The sequence below is a fragment of the Anguilla rostrata genome, chromosome 15 (genome assembly GCF_018555375.3).
Source record: "Anguilla rostrata isolate EN2019 chromosome 15, ASM1855537v3, whole genome shotgun sequence".
Lineage (NCBI taxonomy): Eukaryota > Metazoa > Chordata > Actinopteri > Anguilliformes > Anguillidae > Anguilla > Anguilla rostrata.
Genome location: NC_057947.1, coordinates 26,944,848 through 26,970,407, shown reverse-complemented (window position 1 = coordinate 26,970,407; position 25,560 = coordinate 26,944,848). Strand labels below are relative to the sequence as shown.

The window sequence follows — 25,560 nt, the reverse complement described above, 5'->3', positions numbered from 1 at the left end:
AAGAAACCGCAGCGTCCTTCTATGACAGCGACTGAAAAACAAGCGTCTCCAGAATGCGAGCCCAATCTAAACAGTCCGGCGCCCCCCACTCCCCCCCCCCGTCCCCCCCCCCCTCACCGCACCCTCTGTGGCTGGGCCCAGCTGTCCTCGCTGGTGCCGGAGCCAGGCCGTTTATTTTCTGTTCCGCGGCCCCCGGACACACGTACACGCCGCGTTGATGTGGGACATAAACAGAGACGCACGTGGCGAGACGCCGCAGCTGGAGCGGCTCCAGGCTATCGTTCGGCTCCACAGTACGCAGCAAACGGAGTCTGTTTACAGTGAAAGAGAACGTTTGTCTCCTTCTGTAATCTTTGAAGAAGCGTCGGGGTGCTTTTGCCCAGACGGGCATATTTCATTTGCCATCTAATTACTTCAGTTCTGTGCAGTATCTACATGATAGAAAGCCCATTATCCAAGACACCTTCACTCATGTATGAAACTCTCCCAGCTGCAAGCTGTCTTAAATACAACCCAGAAGTGATATTGAAAATGCCTGTGGTTTGTGAATTCATCTTGGGTTATTGCCACACTGTTAGTAAAACTATGCAGTGTAAACACCAGGTGAATTTCATAGCCCTGGTGTAAAAAGTGTCAAGGGGATAAAGTCATTGTAATAGAGGAGGTAAATCACAAACATCACTTTGAGGTTTTTGTTGCAAAATAATAATAAGTGCCACAATTATGATTATTGCTTTTATTGCTGTCTGCATAATTGATTTCATTATTCTGAAAGGGGTCTGAGATGATTGACAGCATGGTAAGGCAACAGTCCAGCAGCTGTAGAGGAGTGCGTTATTAAACCATTATTAAAATGAATGCCACTTGCATCAAAATTGAGAAAGTAACAGTTGTATTTTTCTGTTGGAATGTTCCAGAATTGCTGGAACACTCATCATTCACATTGTTGGACATGATTTCTTATATGCATTCTCTAAATGGTGAAATCATCACATAGTTCTGTTGTTTGCCTGAATATGAAACTGAAGACTATTCTCTTGAGGAGAGTCCTCCAGCTAAAGTTCACATGTTTACAACTGACTCTATATTGACATGTTTAAACCCCTCAGACAGAGTTCATGACCGAGAGTAAAATTCTCAGCCACAGCCACTATAGGACACTTGGCATGAGCAGAATTGAAGGGGATAAACACATTTGAATGAAAAAATAAATGACGTGTTTTCCGCAGTTTAGTATCAAAGAGGGCGTGTATTCTCAGTTTCATTTATGTCACATTTGACCTTGTGTTGTTCAAACAGGAGTTCCTCTTGTTTCTCAACGTTACACCCATAATTCCCTCTCAAACTTTCAAAGACACAAAATGCTATAAAGCGTAGTACCATTAATAGTTGTGCGAGGCTGTCCGAAATTGCTCTGTGCTTATCGTCTCCTATTATCCCGTCACGAGATAAAAGGGGGAAAACTTACGGTAAAGCAGAAAATTATGAGACGTGTTTTGTCCTGTAATCTGTCTGATCTATGACCTGAGGACCTAAGTTCCTATGAGCAACCTAAACCTGTGACTACTTCTTGTTCGTGTCTTGCTGTTACAACGCAGGAGAAACATTGAGAGAATGTCATGTGTCAGCTGGACCTCCGTTCTCAGGGGGAGCTGACCTCACACCAATCTCCTGCAGATGTTGTTGGCATGTGATTGTCCCCTAGACAGTTTTTTTTTTTTTTTTTTTGCAGGGAGGAAGGTGGGGAGGGGGGCATTCCAATGAGAGTGATTTATTTTGTATTCATTCTTTCGCACTTGTCATATATGCAGCTTATAAGCCTTGCAAGATATCAGAGTGCCTACACAGAAAAATATGATTCTTTAGCAATCAAAACACTACACATGCAGTGCCATCTTGTCTCCACTCACACACAGATATACATGCACACACACACGGTCACTTTGACACACACACATACAAACGCAAACACACACACACACACACACACAAACACACACACGATTGAGTATCAAAACCCCATATGGCCAATGTCCTCCGGAAATGGAGGTAGGAACCATTAAGGAAGACAGACATCAAGGCGTAAACATCCAGTGTGGTATACACATTTGTTTACTGCCAATGAGAACAAGAGACTTAAGAAATTTAGAGCCATCTAGGTCTCAAATCATCGTACAGTTACTCTGCAAACCCTAATAGACTGTTGGTTTGATGCCTTGCCACTAATCGCTTGACTGTCTCATTGAAACTGTTTGGAAACCAAATGGAGCTTTGTCAGCTCTCCAAAAGCATCGGAACCATCTTTTACAGCCTTGATTAAGAGATGGTTTGGCACGCTCTTTAAACCACTGTGCTTTTAACAAATGAAGAACGACTCTACCACACTCTTGGAGGGGAAGTTGGTAGGGAAGAGACTTGAGGGCTAGCGTTAGCATTTTGGGCTCATTCGTTCTGAGTGGCTTGTTTGTTTGTTTGTTTGTTTTGTGCGTAAAGGGGCTTAATCCATTTGGTTACTGGCTTATTAATTTGTGCCCATGATCAAGGACATGTATCACTAATAGTGAAAATGAAAAGAGTAGTGTGAGAGGTATCACCCATGGCTGTTATTCATGACATGTTCTGAGGAGCTAGTACTAGCCCAATGCCAGGACAAACACAGCTGTGGAAAGACTTTTGGAGGTCCACAGAGCAGCATGAGTGCACCAAGTTTGCTGTGGACCATTATTCTAAAGCGTTACCTATCACCCCTTTTTTATCGTTTGCGTTAGGTGGTTGGAACAGGGGCTGGGTTGCTCATTTTTACAAAACAGGGCATTTTGCACGTCTTATGTTGCGTGTTTTTGCCAGAGGAATTCCGCCATTTTGTTTTAGTGTCGTCGGCGTTGAGTGGTGGGAATGTGGCTGTACGATCAGCTGAATAGCATTTGCTGGGATGGACGCTAAAAACAAAGCTAGCGTGGTGCTGCCTTCGCCAGTGAGGTTGCACGTGAGCGAGTATGGTGTAAAAGTGGTGTGTGGAGTGGAACCTTCACACGGTGCCAGGGACTCAACCTGGAGAGCAGTAATGGCATTTTCTCCCGAGGAAACGTGTGAGAATTTGTAAGAATCAGAAATAACTAATGTTCTTTGTCCAAGTCTAACTTTTCTTGTCCTTCTTCTTTTTTGGTGAGCTGAGGTAATCTCCGAACAGAGGGCACTGGGAGGTACTTGCCGAGTGATCCACGGTCGGTAACATGAGCATGAGCGTTCACCTTGAAACAAGCCAACGTGAAACAAATCTTGAAGCACAGAGAGCATTTGCCAGCTGCCACAGCATTCTTTTCTCAGAATAATGACTGGATGCCCGTTGAGAACATAAACAAAATCAATATAAAACACATAAGAGAACCGTTAAAAGATTTTCAAATGCATTTCTGTTGGTATATTTGCACATGGGGACAGGCAAACTGTTTTCAAGTTAACTGAATCACTCCTTTGGAACAATTAGAGCGTGGAGAGGTACTTGGACATGTCCACATGTGGTCTTCTAATTAGAGTGACTTGCAATGCTCAGTATGCATAAGTACAGTTAAATGGGGTAAACACAATTGAATTAAAAACTGTTCCTCATGGCAAGACTCTTGGCCATATGTGATTACCCACACCCCTTGCATGGCTGTGGTCCCTGTCCTACCTGCAACAATGTCTGTTTTCTACCTGTCTAAATAGAGCAAGCAAAATACACAAGAAGGGCAGACCCTCCAAATCTTCTTCAGAAAATGTATTTAAAAAACCTTAGTAATGATGAGTATTGAGTTGAGTAATTTGTGTGCTGGTGTCAGTTACGAAGCTCACTGCATCAAAAAAGCATGAATCAGCAGCTTTTAAGGATGTGGTTTCTCTCTTTCTTAAACACACACACACACACACCTGGAATCAATCAAAACGTTCAAGTCATTAAGGGAAAGTTACTCAAATAAATGAACTTATAAACTTAACTTCCCTTACTTTATAGTGGTGACTGAGTTTTATTCAAACCAGAATGACCATAAATCAATATCCCTTTATCTGGCTGTTCAGCAAAGCATTTCAGCTACTTTTCATATCCAAATGTAGTTAATATATTTATTGTGCATATAAATTTCTTCTTAATTTGCTTAATTTGTCTGTTGACATTTTCATATATTTATAATTGCACAAAAATCCTGTACTTGTGCTCTCCAACCCTCTTCTGATTCAAGCTCATGCTATGATGCAACCTAAAGGCCTAGATGTATCACCTTGCTCTCTTCTGAACAGCATATTCATATACACTTCTTTGCTCCATTAATTTACCGGTCTCTATTACAGTTTAGGCCAGGGGTTCCCAAACCTTCTTCTGATGCAACCCCAAATGAATGTTAACACATTTGCGCAACCCCACCCACACACATAACACCATTTAGCCGTGACTGTATTGGCGATATACCATGACCTCTCTTGCCTCATTGTATGATTATAGTTGGCTTGTTGTGATGTTCAACTTGTCGTAGACTTCATTCACATATTTTAAAGAGATGGAAAATAAAAAACATTTTCAGGCAACCTTATCCTCAAATAATGCACCCCCACACGGTGACTATTAATGCTGGGGCAGCCAGCGAAGGATGGAGTCCCCTTCTATAGCCGGGCTCCTATTGAACTTTCTTCCTACCTGGGAGTTTTTTTTCTCACCACTGTCTGTGTTTTTACTTTCTTCCCACTGTACAGTTTTCTTTTTTTTTAACCTCGATGTTGCTGGCCCAGTAGAGGTTTAAGTAAGGACCTCTCTGCTGTCCTGTAATTATAATGCTCTCTGTGTGGACAAGAGTGACAGAGTGGGGACACAAAAGCACAATATAGTTAGCGGTTTCAAACTGAAGCAAAAAGAGGAAAATGTAAATAATTATATAAATGTCTGACTTCACCACCATATCTTGCAAAAACAGAAAACAGGCTTCACTCCCGAAATTTGTTGTGTGCTGGACCAAAAAGTGTAAATCAATAAAGTTGAAAAAAGGGGCCGCACTTTGCATAATCAGATTATGCAAATTGTGGCCCCTTTTTTTTCAACTTTATTGATTCACCACCATATCTGCCATAGTATTACTGCAGTGTTGTCAATGCCGACAATGATTCATAGCGTTACTGTATTTAATAATATAATGGTAAATTGATAAGCAGTAATACCTGATAACAGAACTGAATGGCGCGATTACTGATAAATCGTATGCCTGTTTGTGTCAGTCAGTAATTGACAGTTATTCCAAAGAGGCAGTAATCCTGTAGGTTTGGCATAGAGAGGGAACGCACTGTGCTCCTGATTGTGAAGTTGTCCTGCATGGTAGGAAAAGCTCCTTGTTTCAGGCTATGCCATTTTGGCAGAAGGAGAGAGAGGAAGAGGTGCGACTGCTGCCTCAGACTTTCCCGATAAGACCTTCCAGACGGCCTGGCCTCGGAGCGAAAGAGCCCAGCGCGGTCGGTCTCTCGCATCGATAAAGCACGTCAGTGCTGACCCCCCCGGTCCACCTCCCCCAGCTTTCACCGCGACACCCGGCCACTTAATGAATCCCCCCCCGCGCTCCTCTGTGCGCAGCCGGGGCAGATAATGGCGGCCTCTGCAGGGATGAGCAGGGCGGGCCGTCTCTCCCCGCTCCGCAGCGCGGACCTGGGCCGGATTCCGGAGTTATCCCTTAAGACCCTAAGCCTTCAGCGGGTGATCGCTCTGTGTGACGCGACGGGACGGGATATCGCCGAGTAAGCATTCCGTAGCCCGTGACAGCAAGGAAAGACGGAGCCAAAAAAAAAAAAAATGGTTGCGGTATAACGCACCTTAAAGTCATTACCTTTATTTGAACAAATAGTAGTGTGACTGCTTTATATTTCATGTAGCTACTGTAGTCTACAGTTTATAGTTGGACATGTTGCTCAATATGAGAGAGATTTACTGCCAGAGCAACACGAATCAAGGGGATTAACCTCCCCTTGGTTGATTTGGGTTGTTTCATGACATCAAGTGATATTGTGAGTTATGTCGCAGTTAACCTAGCATATAGCCTGCATAACATGCTGCATAAGAAGGTGGTATGTCACCCTTTATGAAATATGGCATTTGCTTATGTATGATTTATGAAGACATTATGTCATGTTTATGAAGGTGTTACCCAAACTTTTTATTTTCCATCAAGGCGTTCTACATCACGTTATATTTGTAAATAGCACTGGAGTGCAGCAAATCAGAATTCATAATGGAGAGCTTTAAAGTCAAACCTTGGAACTGGGCCCAGTTTCTTTTGTGCTGCTTTATATTCTCAATTTTGGTTCAGGACCACGTTCCGGGCACCATGGGGTGGATCTTAATTGGCTCTGTACGCCATAGGGGCATTTATTATGTGGTAGCTTGCTGTTGCAACAGGCTAACAGCAGCCACCTGTCAAGGGAACCGTCGGATCCCAGAAAAGAAGACAATAAACTTCGTCAAACTTAATTTAGATCTCAGCTGGAACGTAACCCTACATATTCAGAGTGCCCCCCAAGTTCCATGGGTAAAATATATATGCTCTGTGGCCCGGGTTGTCGTTATTGCAGGATTTGTTCCCGCTTTTATTACGTCTTGGTTCCGTCACTCTGTGATTGGAATTCCCATGAAAGGCGAAGTGCATGAGGTCGAGGCAGGGCATCCATCATCTCCCTCGTCTGCCGCTTGCCTGGCATTCACTGGAAATGGCGTCTCTACAGGGTTCTCATCATCAGACCCTGTGGTTTCTTTTTACACGCTCTTAACCTCTATATAATTCCCGGTCACCTGCATGTCATCTTTTCGACATTTGCTGGCGTCCGCCCAGTGCCCCTCTGAAGTAAAACGTTTATTTAGTTTCAAAGCTCTGCCCTCATCCAATGAGAGACATTGTACTGCTTTTCGCAGAGGTGCAACATGTACACAAAGCATAGTGGACGATAAGCAGGCCACGTTGTAAACTCAAACCTCTGCTATTAGGACTGATGTAGCTGAACCTTTAAAATGGAGCTCTTTACTTTATAGAGCCATTTGTCTTTCTCAAAATGCTCTCCAGGTAAGGATGTGGTTAAAGATCTTAAGCCACATCCACCCATATCTACAACCTTACGTCCAATGAAAAACAGTCACTGTCGGCTCTAACTGGATGGTATCGTCCACACCCAAACAGCTGTAGGTAGTTTTTGGAGCATATGATTGGACAATGGTGTTACGGATGGGGTTTATGTCCAGAGACTAAGATTGTGAGCTAACTATAACCCTCCTATAATATTGTACGCACACTGACACACAGTCATACTAACCCCACAGTCATAAGTCCCACTGTGAGGTTTGCTTTTTTGTTAGATTTTTTAAAGCAGTGGTGTTGGACATTAATGTTGGGGCACTCAATCATACCATAACCCCCCCCACACATGCACCTCCACTCGCTCTTCCCCTCTTGAGTAGGGGTTATAACTCATTTTTAGGCCGGAGCCCTCCATCTTGGTTGACCTATTTCTTTCATTTCTGATGGAGACAGACAATGGGCAAAGGCGGGTGGCAAGTAGCCAAGTCCTCAATCCTATTTCCACAATGACAGAATGAAGCCCTTTCACATGCAGAGTGATGAAGAGAGGCCATTTTGTCTGCAGTTAGAGCTTACGGCACCTGTAACCCTTTCCCCTGGGGTCCCCGATCAGAGTTCGTCCTGCTCACTTTTTTCCGAGGAACATCTTGAAAAATAATAATGACTTTTTGCTAATTTCAGGGATACTCTTTCAGCAAATTAGAAGGCACAATAAAATACATGGCCACTTCAAAAGATCCAGGTTACCAGATAGGCAATTTTCAGTCTCTCTCTGATTCACTGTGGTCATTTTTGGGTCTAAATAGGCAGAAGACCATACAATCAACATCAGACTGACCCAAGAGTCTTGTCTGTGTTTCAGCCTTGGACTACCAATCCCTTCCAGACAACCAAACAGCGACAGAATAGTGCCTAAAGGTCAGGGTGTACACCCCGGTATCGCAACCACTTCCTGTCAGTCACTACACTTCCTGTCACAGTGCACAGCAAGACCCTCAATGCAGTTGGTGACAACAGTAGAACACCATGCAAGTAATAGGGCCTGGGCAATTTGTTTTTTTATTTTTGGAGTGCATACTCATAATAAGATACAATGAAACAACAAGAAAATAAAGTGCAACGTGGCCACTGTGTGTCTGTAGATAATGAATATTAAGGAAAAAGAAAAATGTAAATGAATGAAATGAAAAAAGGAGAAAGAAAATAGAAAGAATGCTCAATGTAACAAAATACACAAAAAGTGCTAAGAAATATGGGACTGGTTTGCAGATTCCAGAGTTCATACGTTGACAGGTACATATAGGTTAATGTATCTTCTTACATTCTGACATGGTATTGATTGACAACTCATGACTACATGTCACATGTGATGGATTGCTCATTCCCACCCAGAATATACAAATATTTCCTCTTAAGCCATTCCTTGTTACACCCTGATGAAGACTCTGCGATGTCAAAACCAGTCAGTTTTGTAACCAGTATCAGTGCACGTGCCGCTACAATAAAGGTTTTTTTTTTAAGCACTTTTGCGCAAGTGTGTCTGAAAAACAAAATGAAACAATTCTTATGAGGAAGAATAATGTGTGAGAATTCGGAAAAGTGAAACCTTTACCCCAGTCTCGGAGTAAGCCATGAAAGGCTTGGGCTAATCGAAGCAGGGCAGGTTCAGCGAGGGGCAGGTTTTGGGCAAAAGCGGGTGCAAAACTCCATTCGACACCCCCTAGTGGCAGGCCTGGTAGGGCGTAATCAGCAGTGTTCTATAGAGGAGGACCTGGTAGGCAGATGAATGGGTATGGGTACAGGCTGAACTGAGGCAAGGCCCGTCTTTCCCTTCCCACTTCTGTTGAATTGTTCTTTTCTTTACGTAGTCTAGCCCCTCCTCCACACCCCAGCTTAGAATCCCTCACACCAGTAAGGCATCTCGTCTTTGCACTTGTTTGCCCCTTTCACATACCGAAAAAAGCGGATTTAAAAAATGATGATTCCAGATGAGAAACCCAGTATTCACCCGATGCTCTGAAGTGTGACCTCAGAACAGTATGTCCCGCACGCAACAGGTGTGCTTGTTATGGATTTCTTTTTTATTTACCTCATTTCTCCCCAGTTTCTGTTTGTTTATGCTCACTGATGCAGCTTCCTCTGTCGGTTTGGGAGAGTGAAAAACAAACACCTGCTCTCCCCTGAAATGCACACCACCAGCCACTGTGTGTTTTCACTCCACGTCCCCAAAGTTGAGTCAGATGAGGGCACTTCCTGCGTGTTGTATGTACACCGCTTGAGCAGTAGAGGTCCTGGTATGCACTGAGAATCGGGCTTGTGCCAAATTAAATCATTTTTCTCCTCCAATTATGCGTCACCCAGCAGATTTTGATTCCACTCCGTAAGGCCTGTCCACGCAAACACAATAGTGGCTTAATGGGATGAGCCACCAGGCAGCCCCAAGTGTGCCTGTTCCTAAGTAACCACTGACATGTACTTGCGAATGTAGTAGAGTCATAGCGAGGACAGCAAACGGTGTACAGTTCAGAAGCCCTCGAGCAAGCAGGCCGACTTTTGTAGCCGTCGATCCAGCCAAACATTTAGCTAAGATGAATCAGATCCAGTCTAAACACTTAAATATATATTTGTACACGAGAACTAAATGGGGCTCCCTGGGTGGGGTTTCTTCTCGGATAATGGGAAACACTCCCTCATGTTTCTCTGGACTTGATTTTATTTTTTTATTTTTTAGTTTTGACCCCATTGGAATACCACACCCATCCCTTCTTCGAATTCTCCCTCCATAACATCCCTTCTCAGGCGATGGGCACAGCTGCCGGGGCTGGAGCGGAGCAAAACAGGCCTCTCTTTGACCCTCTTTCACAACCCGACTGAGTTTGCTTTTACTTCTCATGTTTTTTTTCTGGGGGATTAGCAGTGGAGGGGTGTAATCTGAGAGCTGGGGCAACTCCAGATTTGTGGCTAGTATGGGCAGATGTGCCTTTGATGGGGGGGGTGAGATAGCACTGATCAGGTGACCTGGGCATATTGGTTGGTGTCCCTTGGGTATGTGGGGGGTGCGGGGGGGTGTCGGGGGTGGGGGAGGGGGGGTGTGGTGGGGCTGGGGTGGCGGTGTGTATACATTCCTTTTGTGTAAAAAAAGTAAACGTTACGATGATCCCCCAGTGGTTTATTGTAAAAATGTATTGCTAGATTTGGAGGGGTTGCAGGGAAGAGTTGCAGCTGTTGCACCCTTGCTTTAACTGTTATAATAATGGCCATTGCCAAGATTTCAGCTGTGAAGTAGGGTGACCTCTGAGTAGATACTTAATACCAAGATAAAATTCTTGGAAATTTGATATGAAATCTATTTTTTTTTTTCGACAGGCAGGACCGGCAGGTGTAGAAGCAGGCAGCTCTTCTGTTCCCCTGTGTCGAATCTCATGATTTCAGCAGGGCCTTTTCAGTGTTTTTTTATCATTTTATTTACTCTGAGGGCAAGAAACTATTATTGTACATTTGCTGACAACCACAGGAGTCTATCCATCTGTCCCTCCATTACCTAACCCACTTATTCCACACATAGAGTGAGAGGCAGTAATACAATCCACCAATCCATTATAGGGCACACACACCATTCACTAACACACATACTACAAACAATTCAGTCACCAGTTTGCCTAATCAGCATGTCCATGGACTGTGGGAGGAAACCGGAGTACCCATGCAGATACAGGAACATGCAAACTGCACATTCGAACCCACAACCTCCTTGCTGTGAGGTCTGTGCTAATCACTACACCACCATGTATTCCTCACAAGAGTTTCCCTCTTTAATTAATCCCTCTGTGGTCAGATTTACACAGTTAAATGCTTGGTGTTAAATCAGTTATTACAGAGTAAATATATGGTCGCTACTGGACTCATATGTACTCTGTTGGAGTCGAACTAACATTGGATATTTCGCTGTGTATACGGTGCTCCATACTACTGTCAGATTGAGAAATCAAGACAATTCAGGAGACAATCCAGCCTGGTGTACTGAGAGTGGCCAAATCAAGCTGATGAGACCAGGGCAAAATTTAATTGAAGCAAGGTGGAGCCAAATGAGGCTGAGACAGAGGGAAGTACAAATTTCACATATCAATTTTAGATCTGTGGAAAAATTCAACAACAACTGGGCAGGAGACGATACTCAGGAATCTCCGGAAAGGCAGTCAGGAAAGGACAAAAGCAACATCACCAGACAGTCCTCCACTTGGAATCCCCCGGGGGAAACAGAGGTAGACCAAGAAACAGCTGGAGAAGATCAGCAGAAACCGGAATGAAAGGTCTGAGATACGCCTGGAAGGAGCTAGACAAGATGGCCCAAATCTGGATCAGGTGGCGGTCATACATGGATGACCTGTGCCCCACAGGATGCAGCGGGGGTTAAGTAAAGACCATTCTCTGTTATTCACTGGATCCAAAACACAGACTGATAGTGATGATACTAGCAGGTGCACATTTTATGCAGTTCCAGCAAAGCGCCAGTTAATCGTGTATAATATTTTTACTGTAATATGTGTCAAAGGATAGTGTTACTTAATCGCTGTAGGGTGATTTTGAGTGTTCTGGGACATAATTCACAGTTTTCATTCCTTTCAAAAAATAAAAAAAACACCAGAATCACTCAGTCTGATATGAAACAACCATTCTTATTCGGTTATTCTGTGAAGCATTTCTTTATACAGTAACACTGAATGCCTGCTGTGAAACTGGATGAAATAGGAAGCGCTGTTGTTTTTCTGATCTTCCGTTGCCACAGCTGTTGAATGGCACACTGTGAGAATGTGTAAATCTCAGAGAGGCGTCGAGAGTTATGGTTGGTCTTCCTGACCAACAGGTCCGGGGACTGATGCTGAGATTATCAGTTCTACTGTCTGTGCCTGAGCCGTGCGTTCACTCTCAAATTCTGTCATGAGTTTTGCCTGCAGGGTATCGCTTAGTCTGTTCATTTTACAAATTAAATTAAATCATCTATAATTAATGAATGAATAATAATTTATTGACAATAATCTTGAAAAGACTCATAAACCATAGTCTGTCCCTACAAAAGTACATTTTGTTCTGCCTGTAATTAATTTTTTTGTAATTTACAAGATTATAAATTATTTTGATCATCGAAAGAGACATTTATGGAGCAAATTGAGTGTTCATTTGATTGGCAGCGGTTTCCCTGTCGATATTTGGCGTCGTGTTCCTACCTTTGCATTGACCCGCCTGGCATTCCTTAACCAGCCTCATTAAAGCAGCTGACAGCAGTTGGCACAATGCTGCGAGCCATTAGAACCTAGCAGGGGTGCGGGGGTGCAGGGGGGGAAGGCCTTGTTATTGTCCACAGAGACTAAACTCATGTCTGGACCCAAGGCTGCCGTCGGGGCCCTCCCCCCCAGTTCTCACCGGACCCGTAGTTACAGTGCCAGAAGTCACATTTTTTTTTAATTAGGAAGGATTATTACTGCCGTAACAGGCATTACAATGAACGTAATATTAAAATGCCTTTCTAAATCACTTCCTCAAACCTGTTTCTTTGTGAGAAAGGTTTGGGAAGCATGCTGGGAACCCCAGATTGATGCTTTTCCCCGAGTGATTTTGACGTTGTAATATAGGTCCAGGGGAGAGGTGGAGACCACAGGAATGCAGACGGTTTGTTTTAGGAGATTTTCTAAATGGCATTGACTGCGACACAGAAAGTAAAAAAAGGCAGGAGGGGGGTGGGAACAAGAGTTATATTGGGCAAGAATGCAGTAAAATGCCGTTCCGCTGCCCATGCTTTGATTGCAAAATTACAAGAGAGCGCAGAGCCTTGTAGAAAGCATCTACTGGTAGGGTGGAAGCTCATCTGGATCAGAGGGCATGGAGTGAAAGTGAGACCTCAGCGGGCATGGTCAAGGGCTGAGCGCCTACACAGCACAGTCTGTGACTTGATAAGTGCCCTCTAAGCTTTCGCATAACGTTCAGGAGCATGCTTTTAGTTTTTACAGAGCTACCAATCTCAGTGTCACTCTTGTCAATAGACTATAGCAGTGGAAAAGAGACAACCATAACTTTGAAGAACCACATGCTGTCAGTTGTTGTAGTTAACCTGTTGCCCTCTTGGTGGGTTGGCTCGATGCAATTAACTCGCTATTGTCCTTGCCCTCAGGAGGAGTGGGGGGGGGGTTCGGCCTGTGGAATGAGTATTCCTTTGTCCCCAAGCTTGCCAGAACTAGTCAGTTTGGTTCCTGTATGGACCATACCCCCCGGTTCAAGTTGAACAGTGGGGACAGTTCCCTTTAGGCCACCCCCCTCAGGCAAAGGGAAATTCTGACTGGGTGATGGCCTTTTCCCAGCAAGTGGCTGGAAACCGTTTTTCCCGCCAATATGCACTGGGCACCTCACACAAGTTAAAAGAGGTCACCGCCCCAATTAGCAGTGGAAGAGGACAGCCACAGAATTTGGGGCGCAAGTTAAACTGACCAAACGAGAGATAATTCTGAAAAGTTCCTACATTTGTCTGCTTTAGCAAGTGGATATAGCTGTAAAAAAAAAAGCTGAAGCAGAGCTGTGGTTACGTAATTTTACACTGTAGTGACAGGTATGCCATCTTCTAAGTTACATCTTGGCGGGATTTGCCCATGCGTCTGCAGTATAGAGAGTTTTACATAGGGTTAGATGCCCTCCTTTGGGAAAAGCACTCAAATAACCGAGATCAGTTAAAAGTGCAGTAAAGTAGTAGCCCGGACTTAATGAACCATTGAGCAGTTTTTACTGGGACTCGGGTCATGCTGTGCCATGCAGATGCCTCTCCCGCCAAAACAATAGCCACAATGTTAAGAAAATGTTTTTGTACATTGCTGCAAGCAGGGCATGTATTTGAATTACATCAGGAAAATTTGTATTCAAAGGACTGGGGATGTAGTGTACTGTCCCCAGCTGAGGTCACTTCACAGGCTGTCAGTCACCTCCAGGGTCAGGTTCAAAGTTCTGACTCTGGCCTACACTGCAGCCAACAGGACAGCCCTTTCCTGTCTAGAGGACATGATTCAGCACTACACTCAAGCTTGCCCGCTCCTCTCCACTGCAGCAGGGCGACTTGTACTTCCTGCCACCCGTGTCAATGGTTCTCGCTCGTCCCTCGACAAACCGCGTTGTTAGTCGCCGTTATCTGAAGACAGCTCTATTCAGACTCCACCTTGACTAACATTCACACTACTCTTCTCTGCTACTCCCAATCTAGTAGCGCTTTCATGTAGCGTTTGTAGTTTGATCTTGTAACATCTTGTAGATGTAGTTCTTTTATCATATCTCTTGTAGTCATTCCTCACTTTTTGCGTAAGACGTAGCCATAGCTCTACTGTATGAACTAGACTTGATGTTTATGGCTCTGGATAGCTGTTACTTTCTGACAGTATTGTACTTTGTCTGACCTCAGTTAATATTTGTTCTGATGGCCTTCATTATGTAGTTATTGTATGTTGCTTTGGATGAAAGGGTCTGCCAGATAAAATGTAACGTAAAAATGGAATGTATGATTTGGTCGACAGTACATTGAATCACACTGAGTTCGCTTCTTATGAGTTGGACACTTTATTCTTACATTTCTATTATATTTTATATTTTTTATTGGATGTGTTGCGTTACCAGGCAAGGGGATTTTGTGGTTTTATAAAATATGACACCTACCATCTCTAAACTGAGTATTTCTTCACAGGTATGATCCCATTTCATTGTCTGGAACTGTATTGTTGCATGGTCATGTATGCTTATATTCTTATCAATCACAGATAAGGAAGGAAAATTTGTGAGAACTGTTTCGGAATTGCCAGCTTTTTATTCTACACAGCCTTTGATGCCTGTATAGAATAAAAAGCTGAGTGTGAGTGTGTCCTGGGTTGCAAACAAGTACTGTTCTGTAGCATTCTGTCTGCCTCATTCATTTCACTTGTATAAAGGGCAATGTGAGCAAGCGTGTCCTTGGGTACAATAACAATATTGATAGCTTGTTCTTTATCAGCAAACACTAATGGAGTTGTGATAGTATGTGTAGCATGTATGATTAAAAAAATAAAACATTGAGGTGATAATTTGCTAGCTGCACTAGATAACACCTGATAATGGAATCTCCGTGTTACAGTGTGTGCTAGTTGTTATTCTTATGACTAGGCCTATGAGATAAAACTGTAATACTGTGTGTAGTTAAAATGTAAACGAATTAAAGAGAACATCATTTTAGGTCAGTGCTTCTTTCTCTTCTTTTTGAACATTTGAAATGTCATTTTTAAATTTCAGACTTGGCTTGGTACAGCAGGGCCGAATTCCTGCTGGCCGTGGCGGGCCAGATCATCGGGCTGGGCAACGTGTGGAGGTTCCCTTAGCTGTGCTACAAGAACGGCAGAGGTGAGCGGGGGCCCCTCAGCGCCGCCATCACAGCGTTAGCACGAGAGCGAGCTCCTGTTCTGCGGTGACTGCAAAGGTGTGTGCCAGTACTGCGGTGCGTCAGCGGGGAAAGGGGAACTCTGTTAAACAGCTCAGAGGCAGAGACTGCCAAAGCTCTTCAGGAATTACTGATGAATGGGATACAGAAGGTTCTCCTCCCGAAGGCCCACATCTGGCCCTGATGCAAACAACGGAGAACTCTTTCTTTCTTTCTTTTTTTCTTTCTCTTGCGTTGCTGCTGTCTCTCTGGTTATCAGGTGTGTTTTTTGTTCCCTACCTGATGTTCCTGGTGCTGTGTGGCATCCCGGTGTCTCCTCCTGGAGACATCGCTGGGTCAGTGCACCAGCCTGGGAGGAGTCAGCACCTGGAGGAAGATCTGCCCTCTGTTTGGAGGTTAGAGAACACACACTTTCTGTAATACAGCCACACACACTCTCTCTAATACAGCCACACATACACACACACACTCTCTGATACAGCCACACACACTCTCTCTAATACAGCCACACACACACTCTCTGATACAGGCACACACAAACACACACGCATACACACATTCTAATACAGCTACACACGGACTCCCTATAATGCAGCCATAGACACGCTTAGTCACAATGCAAGGTCTGTCATTCGTGCAACTGCAGGCCTTAACAGTCACGCTCACCCAGTTAATCCTTGGAAAGTGTGTGTGTATGTGTGTGAGTGAATGTAAGGGGAAGAGAGAGACTCAGTGCCTGTGTGTGTGTGTGTGTGTGTTTGTGTGTACAGGTCTGGGCTATGCCAGTCAGGTGATGATTCTCCATGGCTGTGTGTATTACATCATCATTCTGGCCTGGGCTCTCTTCTACCTGGTACAGAGCTTCCAGCAGCAGTTTCCCTGGGCCCACTGCAACAACACCTGGAACACAGGTACATCCCACTCACAGACCAGTCAGAGCTCATTTCACTGTGACACTAGAGCAATCAGAGTTAATTTCCCTATGACTCCAGGATCACAAGGTACTATGCACCCCACACTCACAGGGCAGTCAGGGCCCATTTCCCTGTAACTCCAGGAACACAAGTACTATACACTCCACTCCTCTGTAGTGACTACAGTCCATTTTAATGCACACACGTGAATGCACACACGCACACACACCCCACCGACCCACCCCCCCCCCCCCCCCACACACACACACACATCCAGTAGACCTAAACACAGACATACCAGAATATTACATGATTTCAGTGTTTGTGGAATGTAGTTTTGATGTGGTTGTGGTTTATTCTATTAGATGCATGCCTGCAGTTTGATGGAGGTAATTTTACTGCTAATGGGAGCAGCCTGCCTCAAAATGCCACATCACCCATCATGGAGTCTAATAGTTTACCAGCTTTTTTCTCTATCAAACTAGAAGTGACAATGTACTTAAAAAAATCTGCTTTAGGTGGATAAGATAGTTTTCCTTGACCCCACTATATACATAAACGTGTACATGAACTATAAATGTATTTGTATGTATTGTATTTGTAGATGTATTGTGCCTGTGCGTGTGTGTTTGTGTGTGTAGGAGGGAGGTGCTACAGCTTACCCCTGGTATGAGTGCGCTGGGGCCAGTGAATTGGCGGCTGGCCTTGTATCTGCTTGTGATCTGGGTCATCTGCTACTTCTGTGTGTGGAAGGGGGTCAAGTCCACGGGCAAGGTGAGGACCTCCAATGTGTGCCTGTTTACCCAGACCTCTGCTTTTAGCACTCGTCTGCCATGTAAAGGCCTGACCAATGGGAAGCTTCCCTCTGTAAGGGACAAACATTCCATTCGGATGCCTGGCCAATCAGACCACCCAGATCAGCTCTTGATGTTTTTGGAATTTTCCTAGCCAATAGTGCCTTCTGACTCTTCAGAAGCATATAAGCTTCTGGATAAAGATAAGGATAAAAACAGTGGAGACTGATTGGCTGATTCACAGCTGAGGAGTTGGTGCTTCGTTCCCAGGTGGTGTATCTCACAGCCACATTCCCCTATGTAATGCTGCTGGTTCTGCTCTTCCGTGGAGTCACCCTCCCTGGTGCCACTGAGGGCATCGTGTACTACCTCAAACCCAACCACACCCGTCTGGCTGACCCACAGGTAATGTGAATACACACACACTTACACACACACACACACACACGCACATATGTGCGCAGACACACACACACACACACACACTGCCTCGTCCTGTAATTGTACAACTTACTTTTTGACTGAATATTTTCCATCCACTGAGGGGCTGTCTCTCTTTCACAGGGATTGCTTCACTTTGTGTTTGCTGAATAGCGCCACCAGCTTCATGGCTGGCTTCGCCATATTCTCTGTGCTGGGCTTCATGGCGCATGAGCAGGGTGTGGACATCGGAGAGGTGGCACAGTCCGGTTAGCCCTGCACTCTCATTGGCTCATAATTCATAGAGGAGCCGAGTCTTACATCGTATCACTGGTTGTAATTTTTAATTGGTGCCAGTGCAGGACGAAGACCCATTATAACACCCCCTTCATTGTTTTGATCAGCTTGAGCTAAGTCCATGCAGAGTCAATGAGTGCTGATTTAACTGAAGTAAGATCAACATGCAAGATAGGCAACGTTATGCAACACTACTGAGTTAAATTGATAGAGAGTGATTGTGGTGTATTGTTAAAGTGGACATCACTTCCTCTCAGTGATTCTAATTCAAAAATTGTGCAGATTCAAGTCTGCTTTGCTTCTGACTGCTGTCCTGTGGTTTCACTCTGTTCATTTTGAAAGTTGTATATATATATAAAACAGCCGCACACATTTACACTCATGTTGTCACACCTCCTCTGAGTGAAATGCATATGGATGTTATAAAGTTGCCTAGCCCCATCGGTGCCTGTCTGAAGACGTATGTTCGACAGGTCCTGGTCTGGCCTTCATTGCATTCCCCCGAGACGTGACCATGATGTCCCTCCCACAACTCTGGGCAGTTTGCTTCTTCCTCATGATCATCATGCTGGGACTTGACACCCAGGTCAGGCTCTCCCATATGAGCTAATGCCCATGGGAGCGTACAGAGACACACATCTGGACACAAGACCATGGATTGACACTCACAGCCGTAATGACACAGACACACACAACATGCACGCGCACACACACACAGTTGCACTCACATGCACACACTCACAGGCATGAACACACACACAAAGCACACACTTACACACACGCACACACTCACAGACACAAACACACACACAAAGCACGCCGTTGTGGGCACACATACAAACATACACGCATATGTACACACACACACACACACACACATGCACAGAAACTGATTGCATTATTTGTTCATTATTACACTTCTGACATAACCTCTGTCCCCTTCATGGCCTCTGTCTCCTCAGTTTGTCAGCCCGGAGGCTCTGATGACATCAGTGACAGACCTGTACCTAGCGTTCGTCCGCAGGGGGCACCAGCGGGAGTTCCTGCTGCTGCTGGTGTGCACTGTCTGCTTCCTGCTGGGCCTGGTCATGGTCACCCCAGTAACCAGCTCCACCTCTACCCCTGTGTTTCTGTCTGTGTGTGGCACTGTACATCTGCACTTTTGCAGAAAACCCTTTGCAGTTCCTGTGCCTTTACCCACAGATGGGAAGGCCCATGTTCTCGCCTCCAAGAAATGCAACCAATCGTGTAAAGAGTGTATTTGTACTTTGGACTGACATTCATATGTCTTGCCTTTTCCCCAGTTGTCTGTATTTCTTTGCTGGTAGTGCTCGTGTGAATTCTGGGTTAAAGTTCATAGTGCTGGGTTAGGGTCTGTGTGAATGCTGGGTTACAGTCCATGGTGCTGGGTTAGGGTCTGGGTGAATGCTGGGTTAGGGTCTGTGTGTCACTCTCTGTGCTCCTCTCTCTACCAGGGAGGCTTGTACGTGTTCCAGGTCTATGATCAGTTCTCCTGCAGTGGGCCCAGTCTGCTACTCCTCTCCATTTTCCAGTCTGTTTGTGTGGGCTGGGTGTACGGTGAGAGCAGGAAGGACCAACACACACCTGTCCCTCACACATACACCACACACACACCACTCACACTTTCACACACCACTCACACACACACATATACACACACACACACCACTCACACAACTATCCCTCAAACACACGCACACACATCCCTCACACACACACAGACACACACACACACACACACCCCTCACACATATCACTCACATACACCACACACACAAATGCACCTACACTTTATTACGTTTTCTGCATTTCACATCAAGGACAGCGGCCTCTGTTGAATACATTTCCATCCACTTTTTCACTGTAACTTCTGACAAGGAAAAATTCTTTACAGACAATGTGTGTCCTGTAATAAAAACCCCCATAAAAAATTATCTCACCACAGCGCAAGGCTAAGACAATGTAGCAGTATATCAACAGATACTTAGTCAGATATCTGGGCAAATTTCCAACCTAGGGAATGTTTTCTATGGTGGACAGGGCACTGAGCTCATAATTAAGGGCACAGAGAATACGTTTCCTGTGATTTTTAAAGAGATTAATTATTGAGCTTTGTAGGTGTGATGATGTCTGGTCCTCAATGTAGAGGTGGCCCTGAATGTCTTCCTCTGATCCTCAGGCCCTGACCGGTTCAGTAAGAACATTGAGGACATGATTGGGTACAGGCCTCTGCTCGTCTTTAAGCTGTGCTGGCAATACCTGACCCCAGCGGTGTGTGTGGTGAGTGTCCTGAAGGCTCTCTAACCCAGCTCATCCTACAGTTAAAAGGACACACAAGTCAAAATGCTGGATATGATTTGTTGTGTAATACATATAAAATAGTTCCTATTACTGAGAGCAGAGGTAACACACCCACTGCTTGGCAGCCAATGTCTCTCATCATTGGCTCACAATTAACCCTTTGATGTGTGAGGTTACTAATATGTGATTAGAATGTTCTTCACTGAACATTCAAATGCTGATGGAATAATCACTACTGGTGATTGAACTGACCTAGAACTGTGAAAAAACATTCTAAAATGTTAAGTTCACAGTTTGGTGAGCTCAGCAATCACTTACTCCAACTAACTCAGTTAAGGACATATGTTCATTAAATCCAAGGCCCTTTGTCACTGTCAAGTACATGTGATTCTACACCTCTATCTGTGTAACTCCCTAACTGTGTAATGCTGTCTTTATGTTGACCCAAGGGCACGTTTTTGTTCTCTCTGGTGTGCTGGTCTCCATTGACCCTGAGTAACGGCCTGAAGGCTCCAGGATGGGCCACTGCTCTGGGGTGGATGTTAGCCCTGTCCTCTGTGTCCCTGCTGCCCCTGTGGGCAATTTGCTCCCTGGCCACCTCATCTGGCAGCCTCCCCCAGGTCAGTACCCCCCCCCCCCCCCAAACACTGCCCCCCTACATCACAATGTCTTTACTCCAAGTTATACTGTTGATGGGGTACATGGCCCACAATCATTTCACCCTGAGACAGTCCCAAATGATTTCCTTTGAATGTTGAAATTGATTGGCAGCTGTAGCTGTATGTTGGAAATACTGAACCCTGGTGTTAATGTGGATCGTTTCTTTCCCCCTGTGTGTAACCACAATTCATGCTCCTTTAGCAATGTTTCACTCAGTCTCTTCCTCTGTTCCTCAAAACAGCACTTCCAGCGACTGTGCCACCCAGCGGAGGTCTCACCCCTGGTCCCGACACGCAGTGCGAAATGTGCACAGCTGAACTGTGACTTGAGGTTAAAATTGATTACGGAGAAGCCTGAAGAATCCACGGGGAGAGGGCAATAAAGAAGAGAAGAGCGGGGTGTCTCCTGGGACTGGACCAGTACCGGCCCAGCGCCTGAGCCTTAAAGCGCTACTGGGCGCTGACCGAGGGCCAAGGGTTAAGAGCTTAGAGGGGAAAGTTGAAAGGGTAAAGGTTGGGGGGAGAGGTGCATTTGTATACGGTCGGGATGGGACCGGTTTGTTCCGGAACGAGTCGGTTTCTGCTCGAGAGCGCATACCTGAGGCTGCGGGAGCGTGGCGAGGCCGGCCTTCTGCAGAGCAGGAGGGAACCGCCACGCAGCCGAAGCAGTCTCCCCGCGAACGGCCGCGCCGTACGAAAGGGCGTGTGCGCCGCGGTCTGTAACCCGATGCTTCCTGCTCTGATTCACTACAGTGCGTCTGTAACGAGACTCTCTTTGTTCTGGCTGCGCTGGGGATCTCGCTGTCTCCGTGTTAAATATCCTTAAAGCGCAGAGGGAACGTATGCCGTTTCTAATGGGCGCCTGACCTTAACCAACTACTGCCACATTTTCAGCAAATACTGAACGGCTGAAAGTGTATGTCTTACAGTCAAAACAAGGTTAAAAAAAAAACTGAATCATCATTCCAGAAATATTTTTACAGTTATCGTCTGCGTGGCAAATCTCTCAGGAAATGTGTGCGTTTCCCCTATTTAGATGCATCGGGGCATGAAAGCAAGTGTCTGGTTTCTTTTGCAGCAGAACCTGATTTGTTTGTTTTTCATGTCAAACATCTCACCCTCACATCTGTTTTTCAAAAGGCTTCAAAATATGTGACTTACAGAGAGCTGTAGAAATGTGCAGGCTGGTGTCTGAGACTAAACCGTACATCCCTATGCCATGAGTCTGAAACAGGCTCAATTCTTCCATGCAAAGTATTATAAGAGTTATACGAAGAGCATTATTTAAGATGAGATCATGTACAGTTTGAGTGTTTAAAGTTGCTTAATCCTCCATCCATTTCCAAAACGCGTTTACAGTAGCCGTATACATCTGTTTACAGTGTCTTAATAGCTGACAGAGGTAATCTGTTTACATCTAGCGCCTTTCCTGTCCGATTCCATGTGTTTGGGCTGAAATCACATTCGCTGTCTTTGCTGTGCTCGGTGTTCCATCTGACGTGACTGCTGTTAACACTGAGCCTTGCGTGTCTCAAACTCTTATTGGGCGATGCTGTTTCAGCACAGTGTTAAGAGCCATGAATGCTCTCTGTGGTCATTTGAGCAGCCCAGTTCAAGCTTTACATGTTTTTATTTTTTTTTATTTTAAACACATTTTAATTGCAAGGATGTGGGTGTGAATAGTTTTTTTTTGATGCTGTTGATGTTGTGCTGTGTTGTTATTTATGTGTCTGTGGCAATCGGTTCCCTGGTCAAATTGCTGACGCCAAAAAACTACAAGTGGTTCCGCCACACCACCAGATTCTCCCCAGGGCCTGTTCAGGACCACCGAAACCCTAGAGCTGCCTCTGAGAATGTTGGTGGCAGAAGACAGTTGCTGGAACACTTATAAGATCCAGTCCAGCCAGGGCTCCAGATGAAATTAAAATCAAATGTGTATTTAGACCACAAACACCAAAATGAGACATTCGTCAGACTAATAAAGGAAATGAATATCCTGTATGCTGTGCAAAAAGACACACAAGGGCAACGATGTCATTCTGGTGTAATTAACATTGTAGAGGAGGTAAAAATTTAGATTTGTGTGTTTGTCTATAACCATTAGAATCTGGTCGTACACATATTTAAATTTACAAGCTAAGTTAGATGTTAATATTCTGTGAAAGGGGGAATTGGGCCACAAATGTAAAAAAAAAAAAAAAAACTGGTGTAAGGTATAAAGAATACATACAAGGAATACATACAAGCTTGTTGTTCACACATTTGTTAGTGGTACAACGTGAGAAATTATTTCAGGATACATCTGCTCCTGTCTGTACACACAAATTTCTAATGTTAATGGTTTTTAGGGGGCTGAATAATATTGAGAACCAGTTAAAATATCTTCAGGTAAACAGTGGTACACAGAGAAAAAAAGTTTTCAGAGACAATCCCCCAGGCTAATGACACAAGGAAAATTATCTACAGATTAGTCATGATTAGCCGGAGGGTTAATACCGAGATGTCAATCTAGCAATGAACCTGGACAGTGTTTGGAATTAGAGAGAGAGCCACAGAGATGCTATCTGAGTCTGTGGCCTATTCTGAAGTCAATTAGGAATGTTAAGTGCATTCAGGGAGGAAAGTCTATGTGCGTGTGTGTGCACGTGTGTGTGTGCCTGCCTGCATGTGTGTGTCTGTCTGTGCAAGTCTGCTTTTTGTCTACACTGAGGGCACATGTATTGTTGAGTCTGCATTCAGTCCGCATTCTCTTCCCATTACACAGCTGCCTTTGGGGGTGCGCTCATTTGTGTATGCATGATTTGTTATTTATATATGAATGCTAATGTATGTATGCTGAAGTGAGAAGCGAAATGACCCCCCCCCCCCAAAAAAAAAAAACACATGAGCTCATGGACCCTGCACCTTCTACACAGTCTCGCAGGTGCTTTTTTACTCTTTTAATTCTGATATGGCCCGCGGTTAAAAGAGCCCCACCCCGCGATGCCGAGCCCATCAGTCTCTTACAGGCATTTAGCATTGCAGCCTAGAGCAAATATCCACTCGGCGTGTCCAGGTCAGACACCTCTACTGCTCGGGGAAGTTTTGGGATGTGAGTGTCTCTTCCGTAGTGAACGGTATCAGGTAGGTGAGAGAGAGGAGGGCGCGCACTCCTCCTTCTCTTGCATAAGGCCGGTGTTTTTACCCATTGACCCTGTCTGCCACCCAGAATAGTCACAGAGGAAAACTGTAATTCAGGGATGCAGGACATCGTACAGTGGCCTAGTGAAGCACAGTGGCCTCCATGTTTGTTTCTTCATGACAGCTGTCATTTATTCTATGGGGAGATCCCAATGAGATTTAAAGTGTAAGTTACTATGGAGGCCAGTGAAAACAGGCTTCCATGCTATAACTGGAACCTGCAGGCTTGTGTGTAATAGTCAGTATGTTTTTTACAACTCTCTTACTTTTGTTGTTGTCTTCTTTTTCCTCTGTTTCTCTCTCTCTCTCTTTCTCTCTCTCTCTCTCTCTCTCTCTCTCTCTCTGTCTGTCTCTTGCTCTCTCTCTTGCTCTCTGTCTCATTCAGTGCTGCAGCACCTAATGGAATGTCTTCCTCTGTGAATGTTGACAGTGCGTAGGCTCCACTGTCACAGCACCCAGTACTGTCTTTTCAAACATTCTCTGTCCATGCAACTAAATCCATAGGGACAATATTTGTGCAAGCCCGTGCTCCAAGCAAACATGGAAAGTAAACATGAAAATGTACACAGCATTCAGAGAATCAGTGCTTGTATAAAGAAAAGGATTTTGTTGCAGATGGAAATTCTCAGAGGTTATGACGTAAACAATTATTTTTAATATTTAGAGTTGTTACAATTTTTTTCAAAAGCTAGAAATATTCCATTGAAATCTTAAACACAACCCAATAATAAAACTAGCTTATTTTTTTAATAAATGTTAATCATTCGACTTTATATTTAGCTTTAGCTAAGTGTACTGTGTTATACATAATGTAAATTTATTTAGCATTTAGTAAACTGGAATAGATATAAAGTTAGTTTCTTTATATATTGTGCATTTCATAACATTTTCATAGTTGCGTATATATTTTTTTCTTCTTACATTTACATAAATATTTCAAAGGAATTTTAATTTTTTAATGCTCTAACTAAATATTTTATACATTCAAGAAATGTTTCATACATTTAATGAATGTTTTAGAACTTAAGAGTTTGTGTGTTTAGTAAATATTTCAGACATTTATGTAATGGCTATAAATATTAAATAATGTGAGGTATATTCAGATGTGCTTGGTGCACAGTAAATAGAAGTATTGGGTGGGGAAATTGAGAATTGATGGTGACATGGTCAACAGTCCTGCTCTCCCAACACCCTAGCTGTTAATTATGGTATTGCACTGGATGCTGATATTGCCATGTATACCATTAGCAACTATATTGTATTACCCACAATCTACAAGTACAAAGCCACATGCAACATGCCTAGCATTCTTTAATGTATAGCATGCAAAACTTCATCCAACAGATGGAAGATTCAGACTCACACAATACAACACAGTACTAGTAAATTTACAAAAACAAATTTAACTACACTGCACCTCCAAACCTAGGAACAAATTATCATGTTTACAATCTA

At 44.2% G+C, this 25,560-nt stretch overlaps 1 pseudogene; it reads left to right on the top strand.

Annotated features, from left to right (window-relative positions):
- The first annotated feature begins 217 nt into the window (after positions 1-217).
- Positions 218-23,168, top strand: LOC135241298 (sodium- and chloride-dependent GABA transporter 2-like; annotated as a pseudogene).
- The last annotated feature ends 2,392 nt before the right edge of the window (positions 23,169-25,560 follow it).